General features: G+C 41.0%; 1 long non-coding RNA gene across 1 annotated transcript; it reads right to left on the bottom strand.

Annotated features, from left to right (window-relative positions):
* Positions 1-7720: 7720 nt before the first annotated feature.
* Positions 7721-17113, bottom strand: LOC144587611 (uncharacterized). The gene is made up of 2 exons (XR_013542770.1): positions 10983-17113; positions 7721-9662 (listed from the first exon to the last, which is right to left on the bottom strand). It is a non-coding gene; the product is annotated as an uncharacterized LOC144587611 (long non-coding RNA).
* Positions 17114-21264: the final 4151 nt, after the last annotated feature.

The following is a 21264-nucleotide window of genomic DNA, read 5'->3' as shown; positions in this document are numbered from 1 at the left end:
TTCAGTATCATCCACCATAGGATCCTTCTGGGATGCCTTTCTCCATGGTTGCCCCCAGACTTCAGAATATACTCCCATGAAAAGCAAGGTTGGCCCCCTCCCTCTCTTCCTCCTGTCATCAGGCAAAGATCTTCCTTCTCAGGCAAATTTTTAAGCAATATGTGACTCAAGAATGCATTGATTATTAAATATAGAGATTTTTATAATATTTTAAAATTTATTTTAATCTTGGTTTTAAACTTGATTTTTTTTTAAATGGTATTAAATACAGCCAGCTTGTGTTGCCTTGGGCAAACTGTCCAGTCCCAGAGCAGCCCCAGAGGAAAGGAATGGCAAGTCACTTCTGGACAACCCTGAAAATGGTCACCATAAGTCAGAATTAACTTCGCGGCACATGATTTTTATATTACTAGTTATATGGTATTTTAAAACAATTAATTATTGTGTAATTTTAGCTGTTGGGTCCCCGCTATATAAGTTAAACAAACAAACAAACAAGTGGGGTTTAGCAATCAGATTTAGAGTATTATGTGTATACACAGACAGAGTAAATTGGGAAACAGAAGCACTTTGCTCAATTGCTACTTATCTCCATGAGCTGTCATCTTTCTCTTCAAATAATATTGCACAGCTACCACAGAAGAGAAGCCAATAAACTAATCTGCTAGTATTATTGAAACATCTCTCTACCTATCCCAGGTGGCTTACTCTCTGGGGATATTTTCTAAATGTAGTGGAATTAAATCTTTGCTGAAAACAATGCAGTAAATGTCAGTCAAAGCCACTTCCACCACACCGTGGAGCATATATCTGTCTTTTTTTAGAACATTCAGAGGGCAAAACAAAAAGTTTCTTTGAACAAGTAAACTGGTTGTGAAAGTCAGAAAGCAATCATGTTTCCTCTTCCTACCAACGGAGCTGTGTTAGTGTAACAGACTTCCTAATTTCCCTTTGGTAACTGATATGACGTTTTGAGGTAAACCACACAAAACCTGCAACCATTACAGCTTGGTTGTTTATACCATTTCCTCTAGAGAAACGTCAGACTGCTTTTCAGTAAAATGTACACATTTTACTTTGATTCCAGTCCAAAGAGGAATGGGCAGCAAAAGAGAAGAATTGTCACTGACTATTCCAAAAAAACCCAAGAGGAAAAAGACGTCAGTGGTTGTAGTCAAAAGCTAACCACTTCCAGGTAAGTTATGAGACATTATTATTACGTGTAATTATTATATGGAAAGTCAGGGGTGGGGGACACCCTTAGCTTATGCATTTTAACCCAATTTACAAAATTCTTGTCATTAAGGGTCATGACTCAGGGAGTAATGGATTTTCCTCATCCTACTACTGTCTTTTGTCAGAATCAGTTCACTCCATATTTTAACTTTTGTTTGTAGACTTACAACTGATATTGTACAATGTATTTCTAAAACAAACAGGAGCTGCCACAACTCAGTGAGGGAATATATGCTTTGCATGCTGAAAGCCTGTGGAACTCAGATGTACTTGAGGTAGGCCAGGCTTTATCACTGAAGGTCTTCAAGCAGCACTAATGGTCACATTTGCTCTCTCTTAGATGAGGAGCTGAATTCAACTGGTTGCCCCAATTAAAGTAGGCCCATTGAATGACCTCCTGAGTTATATCAACACTTAAGAAGATCTTATTAATTCAATGGGTCTTCTTTAGCTGGGACTACCAGTCTGCTCAAGGACTTTTGTTGTATTATCCATGCAGGGTGATACTTTAGTCTTACCTTTTTTTTCCTGAATGTTATATCTTACTGGATTGAATTGCCATTGTTCTGGTGTTATTACTTGTTCTTATTAAAACGTGTGTTGTTATTATGATGTTTCATGATTGTGAATTTATTCTTGATGTTATCATTATATGTCTTGGGAGCAAGTCACCTAGGAAAGATTGTATCTTACTAATATTTTACATCATGTCTTTGACAAGAGTTGCAGAGATAACCTTGGACATGACTTCTCAAAATATAAGCAAATAATATGTTGTAAAGGTTTTTGGAGACAAGTAACATTCAGATGCACCTGGCAGAGGATTAGGAATGACTTCAGGTAGCTGTGTGGAAAGCCTAAGTAATGTGTGAAAAGCAGACTCTAAAAGCAACAGCTCATGCAACCAAGTTGGTATTGTGAGCATGCAGGCTAAATGTATCTAGTGACTCTGGATTCATCACAGGAGACAATGATTTTGCAATTCACTTCATCATGTGCCCCTGGGCTTCAGCCAGCTCCACTTTCATTGAGCAGTTTAGGAATAAATATAGGTATGATTGTAAGCTGGAGACTGCAGCCAAGAAATCAGTAGAAGACTGAGACTCAGAAGAGCAGCTAGGAACTAGGAAAGATCCTAAAATGCAAAGATGTCACTGGAAACTAAGGTGGAGATCATCTACATCAGTGGTTCCCAGCCTTAGGTGTCCATATGTACTTGGACTAAAACTCCCAGAAACCTTCACCACTAGCTGTGCTTGCCAGGATTTCTGGGAGCTGTAGCCCAAGAACATCTGAGGGCTCAAGGTTGGGACCACTGACCTACATACACTATGGTATTTTTATTGTTATGTATGTACAGTATATCACAGAAGTGAGTACACCCCCTCACATTTCATAAATATTTTAGTATATCTTTTCATGTGACAACAATGAAGAAATGTCACTTGGCTACAATATAAAGCAGTGAGTATACAGCTTGTATAACAGTGTAAATGTGCTGTCCCCTCAAAATAACGCAACACACAGCCATTAATGTCTAAACCACTGACAACAAAAGTGAGCACACCTCTAAATGACAATGTCCACATTGGGCACAAAGTGTCAATATTTTGTGTGGCCATCATTATTTTCCAGCACTGCCTTAACCATCTTGGGCATAGAGTTCACCAGAGCTCAGGAGTCCTATTCCACTCCTCCATGACGACATCACAAAGCTGGTGGATGTTAGAGATCCACCTTCCGTTTCAGGATGCCCCACAGAAGCTCAATAGGGTTTAGGTCTGGAGACATGCTTGGCCAGTCCATCACCTTTACCCTCAGCTTCTTTAGCAAGGCAGTGTTCGTTTGGGAGGTGTGTTTGGGGTGGAATATTGCCCTGTGGCCCAGCCTCCAAAAGGATGGGATCATGCTCTGCTTCAGTACGTCATGGTTCCCTCAATGAACTGTATCTCCCCAATGCCGCCAGCACTCATGCAGCCCCAGACCATGACACTCCCACCACCATGCTTGACTGTAGGCACAACACACTTGTCTTTGTACTCCTCACCTGGTTGCTGCCACACACACTTGACACCACCTGAATCAAATAAGTTTATCTTGGTCTTATCGGACCACAGAAATCCATGTCCTTAGTCTGCTTGTCTGCAGCAAACCGTATGCAGGCTTTCTTGTGCATCATTTTTAGAAGAGGCTTCCATCTGGGACAACAGCCCTGGAGACCAATTCAATACAGTGTGCGGCATATGGTCTGAGCACTAACATGCTGACCCCCACCCACCACTATTTCACAAAGCCAACCTCTGGATATGATGCTGAGCACGGGCACTCAACTTCTTTGGTCGACCATGGTGAGGCCTGTTCTGAGTTGAACCTGTTCTGTTAAACCTCTGTATGGTCTTGGTCACTGTGCTGCAGTTTCGTATAGCCTAGGCCACCTTTAGGTAAAGCAACAATTCATTTTTTCAGATCCTCAGATAGTTCATTACCATGAAATGCCATGTGGAACTTCCACTCTGAAAGAGTGAGAGTGATAACAAGTGCTCCCCCTTCACACCTGAGACTTGTGACACTAACGAGCTGAGAAAAGCTGACAGCAGCACCAGGAAAAGAGAAAGACCAACTAGGAGATGGATCGACTCAATGAAGGAAGCTGCAGCACTGAGTTTGCAAGGGCTGAGCAAGGCTGTTAATAATATGACCTTTTGGAGGTTGCAAATTCATAGGGTTGCCATAAGAGCTGGAAGTGACATGACAACACATAACTATGACAACAATGATAGTAAGGTTAGCATTGCATGGTGTCTTCGCAGTCAGAGATTCCTAACTTTGTAGGTGGAGCTGATTCTGTAGGAAAGATCCATGTGACTGAGCATGCAGTCTCCCAATTGCAGGAACCAATTGATTGGACCAGTGGAAGCGCATAAGTATTTATGTGTATGTATACATTATTATCCCTTTCTTTCTTTCTTTCTTTCTTTCTTTCTTTCTTTCTTTCTTTCTTTCTTTCTTTCTTTCTTTCTTTCTTTCTTTCTTTCTTACTAACTTTTTAAACTTAACAGAACTTCTTTATTTCTCCATCTACCTCCTTGCTTCTCTCCAGTGACAACATGGGCCCCCAACCAATACCAATACCTCCAATACAGCTCTGAGTTTTACATTCATTTAAAGCTGGCACACAACCCTATTATAAATATGTATTTGGGAGTTTATCTTTCAGATTCCATCAGCAAAATTGTAGGTGGAATGGAGTGGGGAGACTGCATTGTACAGGGGTGGTAAAAGTGTTCTACCACCATTTTCACCCACTGCTTCTCTCCTCTATCCACCATCTTGAAATGATTTTTTTCCTTTTTCCAGAATGACCTTTGGGTGTTTGTTCTATAGCATTTGCCTGTTAAGAGGTGAGTCCAAAGTTCACTCACCACAATCACCATAGTCATATAAATCATGCCTTTAAGTACATAATGTGCCCTCCTAGAGTCCTAGACCCACCACCTTGGCCTGTTTTCTGCCACGGGCAGAATAAAGCCTGTCATGTTCCAAAGAAAGAGGCTCAGTTCATGGTACTTCAGGCGGCAATAGGTTTAAACGAGTCTTTATTCAGTGTAAAGTAATAGTAGATTAAGTTTTTCCTTTTTAGAATTTAAAAACAACTCTAAAAGTCTTAGTAAATGTTCACTGGTGCTAGTACTTATTTTAAAACACATTTAAAAGGCATTTGAGTGGAAAATGTTCAAGTTTTACACCATTCTTTTATCAATCCTGGTTTTAAAAAGTAATGGATCAAGTTACCCAAATCATTCTGTAATTTTAGCCATAATGAGTTCCATAACAAATAACTTTTTTTTTAAAAAATGTTCTAAGCTCTAGTTTTAAGATTTATATGTACAAGAATCAGCAGGTAAACAGAAATGATATTTTCTGTTTCCTAGCTCGTTGCAATCTAAAAACCAGCATTTGTCTTAACAACTTTAGGACTAGCCTATTGATAATCAACGTTATTTCCACGACAGCCTAGATTGTCAGTTTTAGATTTGCTTTTCTAATTGCCCAACTCTCAAATCAGAGCAAGTTTCAGGTCATCTCAACCTTGCAGTGCTGCCAAAGAGAAGATACACAGCTGGTGCTTCTAGGTCTGACAGTTTCTTGTAATCAGAGAATCTGTAAGCTGGATAACAAGTCTGGCAGTAGACGCTCGCTCTCCATACTTAGCTTGCTATTAGATTTATTTATTTTATTTATTTATTTTATTGGATTTCTACCCCACCCATCTAGACCAAAGGTCTACTCAGAGAGCTATGAGATAGCCCTGCCTTCACCTCAGAAGTCTTCATGATCAGGAAAATGTGCACTGCCTATTTTCAGAAGGCTCACCCCTCTGGCCAATGAAGAGGTAAAGTATCTCAGCTAATAACATATCAATTCCATGAAGAGATGTCTGTACTATGAGGGTCTACAGGCAAGGGAGTTACCCAGTAATATGTGGTTGCAATATGCTGTTACAACATACCTGTATATTTTGCTTTCAGGTGTGCTTTGTTGTTTTGTGTTAGACCTCTTTGGCCTAGAAAACCCACTGAGGCCTCAACATGGAAGCTGGGTCATTCTACTTAGCCTTGCCCCTATGCTGTGGAAGGAGATAAGGAGATGGGCAACATCAGCTACGTAGTAGTGTATCAGGATGTTGGTAGGGCTTGGATAACAACGCTGGATTATGATGCAGACATGTCCTATACTACTAAACTATCTCAAACTGCCACACTGCAGAATTGCCATATTCTTCCAGCCCTCCAAAGTTGGAATTAGCGGAATAGTTTTTGTAACATTTATAGATTTGGAGGGAAAAACACGTTAACATGAGAAATGTACAGTGGTGCCCCGTATAGCGAGGTTAATCCGTTCCGGATTAACCTTCGCTATACGAAAACATCGCTGTGCGGGTAAGGAAAGCCTATTGGAACGCATTAAACTTAGTTTAATGCGTTCCAATAAGCGTCGAAACTTACCCCTCCAGCGATGTTTTCGCATCCGGCGGCCATTTTGGAGCCGCCAATCAGCTGATCGGCGGCTCCAAAATGGCCGCCGGATGACCCGAAATGCCCCCCCGCAGCGTTTTCGCGACCTCCGTAAGCAAGGGGAGGGCGCGAAAACACTGATAGGGGCCACTTCGGGTCATCCGGCGGCCATTTTGGAGCCACCGATCAGCTGTTCGGCGGCTCCAAAATGGCCGCCGGACGCCCCAATCGTCGCAAAGCGAGTGCGGCGATTGGGGCTGATCCGTATAGCGATCCCCAAAAAGGGATCGCTATACGGATTCTTCGTTAAACGGTGCGCTCGTTAAACGAGGCACCACTGTATTAGAAAACTCCTGGGCACATGACTTTGCTGCTACCAGCTGGCTAAATAGCTCAGTGAGTTGAGTACTTGGCTGTGGAGCCAGGAGTTGGGAGTTAGATTCTCCACTGTGCCTCCCAGGAGACAAACAGGGCTGTGTAGGCTAGCACAGGCTGTACGGTCCTAGAGTGTTCTCAGAAGAAGGAAATGGTAAACCACCTCTGAGGGTTCTACACTTGGAAAAATCTGAAAGGGTTGCCATAATTTGGACTTGATGTGACAGTGTATAAATATTATATTGTCTACTACCAAAGCCAGTGTGGTAGTAGACAGAGCGCTGGACTATGACTCAGGAGATCTGGGTTCAAATCCCTACTTGGCCATAGAAACTCATCACATTTCCTTTTCATTAAGAAACCTAATATGGTTGCATTAAGTCAGAAGTTACTTGATAGCATGTAACAGCAGAAATACAAATTAAACCGCCAATGGCAGATAGAAAAATATTCTAGGTTTCTAAAATATATTTTACGGGGCTTCAAATGTCTAATAAGGGAAGATCATTCCAAGAAAGAATGGGGTGGAAAATGATCCTACTGCCTTGTATGCCTATTGGTGGATAACCTGTAGAAACTGTCCTTTTACAGTTTCTGAGTTATACTCCCTCAAAGCAGGTCACCCCAGAAAAGTGCCCTTTAGCAGCTGACCTGGGAGAAATTCCAACAGTGACATGGGAACCTGACACAGAGTGTTGCTCATCAGGAGGTGGACTGGACAACACCCTTTCCCAAAAACCCATGGACAAGGGAAGGAACGTACCACTGGAGATCTGAACTAACCTGGTTCTGAGATAGAAGGGTTCCTGTGAACCGGTCTTATAGATAAGAACAATTAACTCTCCCAGAGCCCTTTGAGCTACATGTTTGTCTGCTGACCTGCCAATCCAGTCGTCTCTAGGTCCCTCCCAGGGTTGCCTAGGGCTTCTGATTGACAGTAGCAGGCAGTCAAAGGCAAGGAGGGAGAAAATGAGCGAACAACCCAAAATTTGCCTTAAAAGTTTGTTGGTTCAGTTTGTTTTGGTTTGTCACAATTTACAAACCCAAACTGACCCCAACCAATGAACCAGTGATTTTTTTAATGAACTTCCTGGTTTGTTTTTTTGGTTTGTGCCCACCTCTGTTTCTGACTAAGCAAGAAAGAATACATGCATATTATTCATGGCAGTATAAAGAAAGGGACAATCATATACAACCTTCCCTCCTTACACTGTAATACATACGTAGGCTTCCTTCCAGCTTTTCAGTTCTAAAATGATGACGGTGATTATGATGAGGCGATTATCAGAGGAGGAGGAATCAGGAGAGGAGGAGGAATAAGATGTTTAAAATATTTTATGGTGTCAAATAGTTGTCACCAACACCCTACATTTGCTTGCAAACTTTGGTTTCAGAAGCAAAGGCAAAGGTGGGAAGTACAGTGCTATGATTGTCAAGGAAACAGTGAAATAGTTGGGGAAGATAAAAGGGAAAAAAAACTTTTGGATATGATAGCATTTATTTAGTTCTTATCAGCAAACATTCATACACACAGCTGGGTGGGTTGTTACATTGGAAGGGCAGACTACCAACCCTCCTTTAGGGAAATGTTGGTTGACAAACTATAGGCAGGTGTTTCCTTTGAGTAGCACAGTGTACCGCATGGAGCACAAGAGATGTTTGTTTCACCCTTTCACCACAGTGAAAGGGGAACAGATAAGGCACACTCTTATAAGCTACCAGGATCAGGGTTAAAGGAGATGATAACAGATAGCCATTCAGAGCTACATGCCTGACCAATCAGAGTGGCAAAGTCTGTGTTCACCTTCCAATGAAAAACCACAAAACAAAGCAAGCCGATCTGCAAGCTGCAGGATGTCAGAAAAAAATTCTGCTATGATAATCAAATATATTCTCGCACTTAAGCAATTCTAATTACAGACTACCTCGATCATCTAGTTTGATCCCCAGGTTCTAACTAAACATGATCTCCTGCCAGTCATTTCTGCAACTTGCAGAGAAGGAAGGAGATAGGCTTGGGTGGGGCTTGTTTTTCTGTGTCAGGCTGTATTTCCTCAGCAGCAGTAACCTGCTAAGTCAAAATGTGGCTCATCCCTTTCTTTCCTTTTTTTATTTTTTTTACATTTTAAAAATGTTTTTAAATTTTCTATAACTATAACATAAACAAAAACATATAACATATAAACTCAAATACAATTTAACTGTGTCCCCCCACCACCATGTACGGGACCTCTTGCCATATTCTTCCTCTTTCTTCTTCGTCTTCTTCTTCTTCTTCTTCTTCTTCTTCTTCTTCTTCTTCTACTACTACTACTACTACTACTACTACTACTACTACTACTACTACTACTACTACTACTACTACTACTACTACTGTCCTCCAAAACTGCATTGATTCTTGATTTGGAGCTTTCTCTTTTCCCCTTATTAACACATATTCCAAAAATTTGCCCCATATTGCATAAAAATTATTCTTTTTCAAATCTCCTTTCTTAATCGTTAAATTACAAGTTAATTTATCATTTATTGCTATATTCCATATTTCTTTGTACCATTCTTCGATTTGCAATTCAACTTTTAATTTCCATTGCCTAGCAATAATCAGTCTAGCTGCTGTTAATAAATTAGTTATCATTTCTTTAGTCATTTTGCCATATTCCACATTCTCATATATTGATGACAAAGCAATCTCGGCATTAAATTCTATATCTTTTCCACATATATAGCTTAATACTTTAAAAATTTGTTTCCAAAATGTTTGCACTTTTTCACATTCCCATCACATATGAAAGTATGTACCAATTTCTTTCTCACATTTCCAACAGACATTCGGATGATTGGCATTAATCTTATTTAATTTTAACAGTGTTAAATACCATCTTAAATTCAATTTTAAATTTTTTTCCCTTATTCTCACTGACATAAATCTTACAACCGTCACTTTCCATATCTTCCTCCATTCTTCTTCATTTATTCTTTTTCCAATGTCTTGTTCCCACACTATTTTTAATCCTTCTTTCTCACTTTCTTCTTCCTCTAAATTAAGAAGTGAATAAATTTTACTCACAGTATCCGAATGTCCTCATATGACAATAAAAAGTGTTCATACTTTGTATACTCACTATCTTTATTATATTTATTTACCCATTCCTTAGTCCATCTTTCTAGTTGTATATAATTCAACCATGAAATACTCCTATTCTGAAAAAATTGTTTCATTTGATCTATTGATCTCATTTTATACAACCAGTCTTTCAATCTAATCACTTTTTTTTTCTTTAAATAAATCCGTACACTTTCATATTGGTAGGAAAATTTTCTATTTCCGTCACTAATCCGAGTAGGGAGTATGATGAACATAAATTCTTTTTACACTTATACCATATGTTTAGCAATGTCTTTAAGAATGGTTTATTAATTTCACTTATTTTATATTTCTTAACTAATCCAAATAGATATTTTTCTATATCTCCCTGTAATTCCATTTCTATATCTCCCTGTAATTCCATTTTCCACCAAATTAGCCTTTCTGGATTATATATAATTTCCCCGATAAACCTCAATTGGTTAGCCAAATAGTAATTTTTTATATTTGGTAAACCTATACCACCTTTTTTTGTTGTTTTATACCAATATATTTTTACTTATTCTAGATTTCTTCCCTTCATTACAGTACTTGTTAACTATTCCTTGCCAAAATTTCAAATCATCCTCTGTTAACTGTACTGGTAGCATTCTAAATAAAAAAAATTAATTTTTGGTAAGATTTTCATTTTTATCAATGCGATCCTTCCAAACCAGGATAGCCTAAAATTACTGTATTCTGGTAATTTCTTTTTGATCACTTCCTTTAATTTATTATAGTTATATTCCTTTATTTTTTGAGTATTTTTTGCTAGATCTACTGTATTCCTAAATATTTAATAGATTTACATATTTTAAGATCATATTTTTCAACAAACCTTTCTTGTTCTACTCTACTATGGTTAAACAACATTAGTTTGGATTTTTGCCAATTTATACATAATCCAGTTGTTTTTCCAAATTTTTCTAAATGAATTCTAATCCCTTTCTTTCCTTTGATAACAATATCTCTTCTCCTTCCTCACCTTTATTCTTTTTCCCTCTGATGTCCCATTCTTATTCTCTTCCTTTTTCCTGACCTAGCAGGTTGGCATGGAAGGGATGCTTCTTCCCAGAGGCCTGGTGTCTTGCTGACTATCAAGATACAGTGGTGCCTCATTTAGCAACATTAATCTGTGCAGGAAAAACGTCGCTAAACGATTTAATTGCTAAGCGATTTTTAAAAGCCCATAGGAACACATTAAAACGCGTTCCTACGGGCTAAAAACTTACCTGTAAGCGAAAATCCTCCATAGCGGTGGCCATTTTGGGTGCCTCTAAAGCGAGGCAAAACAGCGGTCGCCATTTTGTTTTTCCAGCGGCCATTTTGGAACCGCCGATCAGCTGTTAAAAATGGGTGCTTTGCCATGATCGCGTCCCCATGATCATCACAAAGTGATTTTTCGTCGCTGCACGGAGTGATCGCTAAGCGAAGCACCACTGTACATTAAAGTAGTAGTAGGAGGAGGAGAATTAAGCCACAGGACCACAGATAGCCCATGCTGTTAGAGCTTGGAAAAATTAGAGGGACTTCTTCCAATTTCTCTCAGTTTTCTCTGAAATCAGGGGAGAGACCACAGGTTGCACAGAAACTGGGGAAGGGGCCAGCATACACAGTCCTGTTCCTCTCTCCATGTGCTCAATAGATATAATGTGCAAACAAGGCCTCTATATCTTATGATTAATGAACACCTTCAGGTCAAAATAGATGTGGCACTGAATGTGAATGTAATTAATAAGTAGCCCTATTAATAGGGAGGCTCAGCTACCCTGGGTCCATAAAGAACACAAAGGAACATTTTAGCCCTTATTTTACAACCATGAATCTCTCCCCTGCCCTGCCACACACACCGAATTGATGTCCACACACACAAGTTGCTATTTGTATTGGAAGCAAAGAAATTCTGGCTACATCTCCAAAGCAAGCAAGCAAGCAATTTGCAGTTGCATTCATGTAATTATCATCACCTGAGCCCATATGTGGTGGAAGGGATAAACCCAGTGGAATAACCTATGTGGACCCTACAATGCAGGGAGCATGGCTTAGTCCATAGGTTAAAAATCAGAGTCAGTGCCTAGGAGGCAGATAGCTCCAGGTTCAATTCCCAGTAATTTCAATTTAAAGGAGTATAAAAAGACTGTAAATAGCAAGCAAGGCTGGGCGGTTGAAAAATGCTTCACTAGCTGAGATAAATAACTAATATAGATGGATCAAAGCTTGGAAAAGTTAGTTTTTCTGGACTGCACAGTCTTTCAAGAAACAAGCTGGCTGGGGGGAGACCCTGGGAGATGTAGTCTTAAAAAGTAACATTCCAAACCTGTAAGGCAAACCAGTGACATGGTTCACTATGAAGCAGATTCAGAGGTAAATGCATAGAATAGCGGCTTCTGTGGGAAAACTGGTTCTCTCTACGGAACTGCAGGTGATCTTATGCATATGAATATCAAGGAGCAGAACACTTCACAATGTTGTTTCCCAAGGGCGCTGGCAAGAGCTCAGAAAAAAAAGAGCAAAGCCAGCTAGTTCTCACTCATGGGCATGTCCCTACATTTCAGTGCGGTGAACATTTTGATTTAGAAAGTGTGATCCTTGCCCCTGAGGCTGTTGAAAATAATTTTTTTTCAGGTTGACAAGACTTCTAACAAACGCACACACATGCCACAGATTGCTCAAGCAGGTAAATGATAGAGCAATGAGGGTTCGAACAAAATATTTAATGTCATAATTGCTTTTCATGGACTAGAAAGTTCAGAGCTACTGAGGAAAGCCAAGCACGGATCTCTCTCATGTCTTGCACGGTCTTGGACCTACCAAGTTGAAAACAGGAGGTATGGTAGCTCACCAGTGGTTTGGTAAACACCCTGTATCTGTTGCCTGATGAACACCATAAAAACAGGGAGGTAAAATGCTTGGATATGTTACTTTTAATGTTGATCACTGCAGTCCCCCAAAATATCTCACAATCATGTTGTCAAGGAGATTTCTGGAACTCTAATACAAAAAACAAAATTTTCTAAGTCCTCCTCTATAAGCCAGGGTCCTGTTCTTACAATGGGCAGAACAGCTGGTATTTTTCATTCAGTTGTGCACCATGGAGATCATGTCACAAAACTGGTACCATCCTGCACAGAGATAGCAAGAGCCATTTGACCACGTCATGTTCAACTCCATTGGGCAGTTTTTTAGGTGGGCAGAACAGTCAGTGGTAGACTCAACTGGGAACTGATGAAATTAACAAACATTAACTATACCAAAATAGTAAGGGAGCTTATTCTCTGAATGCTAGCAGTTATGGGGTTAAATTACAGGATTCTGTGATAAATTATAAAGGTGGTTATCAGGTAAAACCAAAAGAAAAATTAAAAATAAAGGAGACAAAAATGTTGTAGCATCTGAAATACTAACTGCTATATTTGATGGGGCTTGTGAGGTGGTACTGGTTAGTTAGTAAAGAAGCTGGGAATTACAGTAGATGCAACACAATATTTTACATTTGATTGTGGCTTAAGAACCCTTGAGTTATATTGAGTCCATTGATCCCCATCGGTGATTAGAGGTACTCATTATCATGTTGTTCCCACTTGTTATCTATATATAATTCAGCCACCAATCATTGCCATTGTTAACAGAACTATGCTTCCTGGAAGAGGAAGGGAACATCAGTAGGGATCTTAAAGATCATTGCCAGATGTGAAATGCACTACCAACAATTTGTGCCCAGGAAACAATCAGTCTCTTTGTTTTGGGGCAATGTATAAATGTATAAATATTTGCCATGTAGTCCCACTCTTATGTCTGAGGAAGGGGACTTGACCACAAAAGCTCACATTATGCAAATATATATATGTGCTAGGATACAACTATCCTATGCTATGCTCTGTGTGTATGTGTGTGTGTGTGTGTGTGTGTGTATACATACACACACACACACACACACACACACACACACACACAGAGCATAGGATAGTTGTATCCTAGCACATCTGGACAACACTGCATTGGGAAAGGCTATCCTGAGGAAGCAAAAATAGCAAGTCGATATATTTGTACAAGACACTCTTGCCTTCTGAGGTGAAGAATGTAAGAATTCTCTTGATATAAACTTATTTTCATTAAATAAATAATAATTGGATACAGGTGAATTCTACAGATGAGGATCTCAGCATCATTACCCCGCATAGCTTCCAGGTAACCATATTGCATACTAGAGACAACACTTTAATAACAGCCATGTCTTCAAACATGAAAAATGATGACAGATGGGGTTGGAAGTAAATGTACAGCAAAACACAAAATAAACTGATGATCACCAGTGTGGATTATGCTTCACAATACCTGTAATGGTTTAGAATGATGCCTCTCAGCTGGCTGAGAACAGAAAAGCACCAGAGAGAATTATGTCACTTAATTGAACAATAGCCCACCTCTTCCAAAAACTAATATTTTAAAAAGTATTTTCCTAATATTTGGTGCAGCACTGCCACTAATGCAGCTTTATATGTAATAATGCAAATGTATTTATATATAATCTCTTCCCTCTTTATTTGTATCGGAGCATTGCACAATTTTAAATTATGGATGTACACTTTGCATGGGTCTGAACAGAACAGTTTTGGCTATATACAGATTTTTTCTCCCAATAAATAAATATTCCAATAAATAAGTAAATGAATAAATATTCAATATATGCTGTGCCCCGGCCACCTCATGAGTTGAACACTGAAGGAGTCAAAGTGGTCTACTTGCTCCCAAACACAACATCTTTAATTCATCCTCTAGAGCAGGATGTGGTGGCGCTGCAGGTTAAACCGCAGAAGCCTCTGTGCTGTAAGGTCTGTAGACCTTCAGCTGTAAGATCGAATCCATGTGACGGAGTGAGCGCCCATCGCTTGTCCCAGCTCCCGCCAACCTAGCGATTCGAAAGCATGCAGATGCGAGTAGATAAATAGGGACCACCTCGGTGGGAAGGAAACAGCATTCTGCGTCTAACTCACACTGGCCATGTGACCACGGAAGATTGTCTTGGGACAAATGCTGGCTCTAAGGCTTGGAAACTGGGATGAGCACTGCCCCCTAGAGTCGAACACGACTGGACAAAAATTGTCAAGTGGAACCTTTACCTTTACTTTTACCTAGAGCAGGGGGTCGTAAGGGACTGTAAGCTCCTTGCATATGGCAATGTACAGAAAAGATTCATTCATCTCTCTCTCTCTCTCTCTCTCTCTCTCTCATGTGTGTGTGTGTGTGTGTGTGTGTGTGAATTGTTTACATTTTGTACCTATGTTTTGGGGGGCATAAGAATTATACACAGACTTTGAATTATATGGGGGTCTGGCCCACCTAACCCTGGCATTATTGAAGGGAGAAGAGTAAGTGAAATATACATAAAATTAAAAACAAATTGAAATGTTAAAATAATTAGATTATTTTTTTAACCAGGAGCAGGATACTTCAATAGTGTTATCTTTCCCACTTGCTAAATCTTATGTATGTATGTATGTATGTATGTATGTATGTATGTATGTATGTATGTATGTATGTATGTATGTATGTATGTATGTATGTATGTATGTATGTATGTATGTATGTATGTATGTATGCATTTTTATACTCTGTTGACCCTGCCTTCATGTTAAGGAGTTAGTAATGCAAAGATTGCCCTAGACTCTTGGATGGAAATTGCCAAAGCCTTAAGTTTGTTTTGTATAAAAACATGTTGCAAGGATCTCTCCACAAAAAAGGTGTCTCTGGCCTATTCCTTGTTCCTTTTCCTCTGACTGTGAACCTGAAAATATTAAACTACTAAATTACAAAGGCATCATGCCAAAAATTGCCATCCTGAATTCATTAGTATTTAAGGTAATATTCTGTTACCCACTACTTGGGCATTCTCAATAAAGCTGGGAGGAATTTCTGGGTTTGAACTACAGCTCCTAGAATTCTCCCAGCCATCATGGCTACAAGTAACCTTCTGAGCTATAGTCATGCTGGCAACACTGAGCAACCAAATCGAAGTGGGATTCTCTTTGGAGGAGGTCCTGTTCCTTCTCTTGACAAGCCCAGGATGGTCCTACCATTTCTTCTCTTCCCCTCCTTCCTGGTGTTTCCCTCCTTTTTCACCTGTTATGTGTGCAGTGTTCCAGTGTAATCTCTGTTAATCAGTGAAGAGGGTTTTTTAAAAGGGAATATTCCTCAGTCCTGTCCTCTTTATAACTAGTATATGTGCTCCATGGGGTGAAATTTCAAGGATTCTAATGCTTGCCATGGGCTCCATTTCCTTTGAATGGAGTTATTGAAGACCTGCTGGAGGTTTGCATTCATTTTAAATTTAGGCTGAACACCCACACCCAAATGTTTTTTTAAAAAAACAAACAAACAAAAAACCCTGAAAATCTGCTTATGTCCTTTACAGAAAGTAAGAGCAACTTTGCCATGTTTTGCCTCCCCCATCACTCTGGCCTCGCTCACATCCTGAAAATTGTGAATTAAAACAACAACAACAACAGTTTGGCCACTAGAAGATGTGAGTGAGTTTTTTCAGTAACATAAATAGAGATGGGCATGAACCAGAAAGCCAGTTGTTCATGATGGTTTGTGGTTTGTGGCTAAACACAAACTACCATGAACTCGCAGAAAACAAACTGGTTCTTCAACGTGGTTCTCTATGAATACACACTGGTGGGTTAAACAGCGCCTGCGCTGGTTCCCCTCGGAATTTTCCAGAGCAATGAGGAAAAAGATACAAAGTTTAGGTTGCCCTACACTGCGCACGCTCAGTCCGCCAAAACCTTAGTTCCATTTATCCACCCGCGGAGTTGGAACCTCTCGGATAGAGCTCCTGAGCTTATTCGCTATTTCACTATATTTCTGGCTATTTTGGACATTTTCGGCTTGCCTTTCGTCTACCCGTACCTCCGTTGCCCTGAACTCGGACCGACTGACCTCTCTTTGCCTCTGGCGATCAAATTGCAAGTACTTTCACTTCCCGCTTGATCCTGATTGCGGCCTATTACCTCCTGCTGAGGCGCCACGCGCCTCTAGGATTATTTCAATTACCGAATCTCTCGTCTGTTCCTGCCGCTTGGGTTATGTCAGCGAAAAAAGGACCTTTTCGCCGCTGTTCTGCCTGCTCCGGGAAGCTTCCCTTCCAGGATCATCATTCCCTCTGTCTTTTCTGTCTGGGTGAGGCCCATTCGCCCGCCCATTGCAGGCATTGCAAAGAATTCACCAAAGCCACCCTGAAATCCCGTCAGCAACGCCTCAAGTATTTCCTCTGGAATCGGACTCTGTCTGCTTCCCAACCATCGGATATGGAATCTGTCCAGTTGGTCTCCACTGTCCGCTCGGAGGTGACTCTGGTTTCCTCTTCTCCTCCTTGTTTACAGGTAAGTAACCTGTTCTTTGTGGTTTATTTTTCTGGTTTGTGCCTTTGAGGGGAACTTCCTGCTCCTGCTCTTCTGCCGCCCACCTGCCCCCTACTCAATGGGCCTGTCGCCTCCCTACCTGGTCCTGCCACTAGCAAGGCCATGTCCAATGCAGCCATTGCTGCCAATCAGCCGGGTGAAAGACACATGCACAGAGGCAGGAGGCCCTTGTTTTAGCAAAACGGGTTCCCTGAACCAGCTTGTGAACTGAACCATGAACCAATCTGGTTCGTCATTTTTTCTGGCTTGTGGTTTGATTCGTGCCCATCTCTAAGCATGAGCCTTTTAAATATATACACATATATTGTAGGTGTAGGGTGTGCCTCCTAAAGTGGGCGCATATGGCATTTGGACTTCAGGAAATTCACCACCCTTGCTTTAAGGCCTAGGTACCCATCTCCTCCCCACTCCTTTCCTGTTTTGGTACAGTTAATGCTTTCTGGGTGGAGTATCCAGAAAGGATGCATAGCTGGCTAGTTAGAAATGCTGGACAAGAGCGCTCCACATCACAGCATGGTGCCACAACAATAGAATCCAATAAAACTCTGTAATAAAGATATTGTCTCAGTACCTGCTCTCTCAAAATGTGACTTTATTTAAAATATTTTTGCCTTGCCTTTTGAGAATCATAAGGATTGTAAAGTGAGCAAAGGAACTGTTAAACAATTTGCATGACAGTTGTGCAGTCCTAAACATGTCTACTCAAGAAGAAAACACGACTTGTTGAGCTGGATCAACTCCCTCACAAGTGTGCTCAGGATTTCGACCTTAAAAGATCACATCAAACTGCTGGATAGCTCAGGGGTTTAGGTATCTGGCTGTGGAGCCAGAGATTGAGAGCTTATTTCCTTTGACAATGGCTGGACTCAATAGGGTCCCTTCCAGTTCTGCAAGTCTAAGATTCTTATAAATGAATGACTCCAGCTGTTGATGGGTGTCTCCCTATTTTGAATGCTTAACTCTGGTTTTTAATGTGGTCAGTTCCAAATGACATTGCTGAAATAGGTGTAACCTGTGGGTGATCAGCACCTGCGGAAGATTAGCTGAAAGTGTCTTGGGGTTAGATGGCACAAAGCAAAAATGGCTCCAGATGTTTTCCTGCCTGAGCAAAGATGCTCCTCTCCCTTCTACACAGAACAATGAGCCAGACTGGAACTTGAATCTGTCTTGGACAGTTATGTCACACATGGAGGTCAGTCTTGAGGGGAGTGGCTCAAGGGCTCCACAGTAGTGGTCAGGGAGCGGACTACCTGGGAAAGCTGCCTTACTCTACTCAATAGTAGGGCCGGCCTTGGCCCAGAAGTAGATCAAAGCAAAGCATGATTGATTTTGTTACTCAACTCTGTAACAGCAGCAAAGGACGTAGGCAGGTAGGAATCTTAAGGTAACCTGCCTTGAAGATTTAGGAGATTTGAGCTGGGGCGCCAGGGGCATAGAGATATGAGCAGGAGGAAAGACCCAGAAACTCTCTTTATCTCTTTATCCTTCTTGCTGAAGCACCATGAGTATGCCGATTTTAAAATTTTTTATTTTGGAAGAAAGGGAGAGAGAGAACAGAAATCTTTGCCAGGAGCAAACAAAGTGGGCATGCCTTTTCAATAATTACCCTAGAACTGATTACCTTTCCAAGTAATTAAACATTATGAAAGGTTATTAACGTGCTGATAATAGACAGCTTTGAAAATTGCCAGCACAGCGTGAGGGAGCAGACGACGGCATAGCAGAGAGAACAGGTTCCTGTGGACTTCAGAAAGCTTGGCCTGCTCATTGTCAAACCGCTGCACTGGAGGGGTGGGGAGCAGGGAGCAAACAAAGACCTGCTTCTCTGGAACTAGAAGAATCCATACGAGGCCAAAGGCTTTGTGGGAGGTGCTTTAAGGCAATAAAAGTGGCCCAGTGCTTCATAATGGCATGGAGACTGCAGGAGACAGAGGAGGGAGGTCTGTGTGCCATAAAAGAGAAAGCCTCACCCACAGACAGAGAGCAATCTAAATTATGCCTCCCTGAACCAGCTCAGCTTATTGTGCTTAGGGCAGTTTAACTCGGGAGTAAGCTAAGCAAGCATTTAACAGCTTTTTCAAATCCAGTCAAAGAAACTGTGTTGGTGGATGTTGTTTGCCTCTGCCACCCACAGAATCAGCAAATGTGCGGTCTTGGCCCGGCCAGCTTGTCTCCTCTACCATCTTCTTAAGGGTTTGCTCTGCTTCCTGAACGTTTCCAGGCAGGGGACACAGAGCAACAGTGACTTACATTGAGAATTTCTGAAATGTGCTCATTGGGACTACAGTAATGATGCTAATTTCACAGTCCTGGGAGTTATAGTCCAAAGAAGTAACTAGTGTGACTGGTTTCCCAAAGCTTTGGAAAGGTGCAGCCGCTAATTATGGTAAACCTATTTCTGTCACTGTATGTCTGTCTCCCCAGCGGAAAATCCACTTAGCCTTTTCAAACAAGTGCCCTCTGCGGACCCTATCTTTAATCAGTAACCCTTATTGGGCTTATCTGCTGGCAGCCTGCGACAATTCCAAACAATTCAGGACACAGGGAACTAGTTATCAGTTTTTCCCATAATGCCTCACAACATAGGCTGAAATCCTGGTGTGTGGTTATCCAAGCAGCATAACATTTAAAGGTGAATTGCTATAAGTTAAGAAATTTCCATAGGCACTTCTCCTGTGTGCCAAGTGCATGACTCAGTATGAAACAGATAGTGTCTGTGGATATTTTGTAACTTATTGGCAATTCACTTCTGAATGTTACACTGTTCGCACAATGGCACAACAGGATTTCAGCTATAATGTGAGAAACTAAAAGGTCCTGGTGGTGCTTGGGACACCAGGCCCTGATCTTTTTTTAAAAAATGAGATCAGGGTCTGAGATAGAACATTGGATCCAGTGGGCAGAAGTTACTACAGCCAATAGTAGATGAAGCCAGCCATGGATGACAGAGAGAGCTGGAGAAAATGGGGAGCCCATGGCAAAATCCACTACACACAAAGGCAGTGTGAGGCTGGGAGTTTAGCAGGAGGGAAGTAGAGGCTGGGCTCTAGTTCTCTGCCTCCAACAAGGATGCATATAGGACTGGGTGGACTAGGGTTAGCCTGAATCTGAAGCTGGACAGATTTCCATTTGCCCTAATAAGCCAAATTCCATTGATGGGGTCCTGGAAACTGCCTGGGGATACCAGGTGATGTTATTATCCTGGACAATAGTGGGCAGTCCAGCAAGGTCCCTTTGCCTTTTACAGTTGCACAGAAGAGGGAATTTGGGGAGGTGCAACTTGTCACAAAAGCATGAGAAAAGGCATCGCTGCAGAATGGTCTACACAACTAGGAAAGTTTCAGAATTATTAGCCACCTTTGCATCTAGCGATCTCCTCTTGTTCACTACTAAGGTCCTCTGTCTTTTAAAAGCAACAAAAACTAACCACCTAATAAAAAAAACTTTTGATGATGATTGTGCTACTGGTTTGGTATACTTGAGACAAGGTAAAAATCTCCCCATGGGTTCCAGTCTAACTGCTTGTGGGTGCCATCATCGTGGGTGAAGGCTGCAAGGATTCCTCTGACTTGCTTCTCAGAGGAAGGCTGGGGAAACAGATAACCTTTGTGTGGTTACAATGATTTCACTGCAGATCTTTGGCTGCAACCGCTTATCTCTGTAGATTAAAGAACCCCAAGACTTCGGGTGCAAAACTTGCTGCCTCCTTTCAGCAGTGGAAGTGGAGAGGAAGGGGCCATGTTTGGCAAAGCAATTAAAAAAAAACCTTTAAAACTACATTACTAACTTTAAAACAGGGTTCAAAACTCAAGCTTTTTAACTTCTAGCATTTCAATCAGGCGTCTTTCACACCACTTTGACTAGGTCTTGGCTACCCCCTCTCCTTTTTATTTTTATTTTTTTTAAAGATAACTGCCAGTGACCATGCTGACCAGGACACTCTGGAAATTGTACTCCAAAACAGTAACCTTTCCCTTCTCTGCCTATACCTACATAAGACCAGAAGGATTCTGAGGAACAGCAGACAAAAATCTTGACCTACCATATTAAAAAGTACAGTACTGTATTTTTGTTAAAACAAAAATTGTGC

Source organism: Pogona vitticeps, chromosome 1, assembly GCF_051106095.1.
Source record: "Pogona vitticeps strain Pit_001003342236 chromosome 1, PviZW2.1, whole genome shotgun sequence".
Lineage (NCBI taxonomy): Eukaryota > Metazoa > Chordata > Lepidosauria > Squamata > Agamidae > Pogona > Pogona vitticeps.
This window is presented reverse-complemented; position numbering and strand designations above follow the sequence as displayed.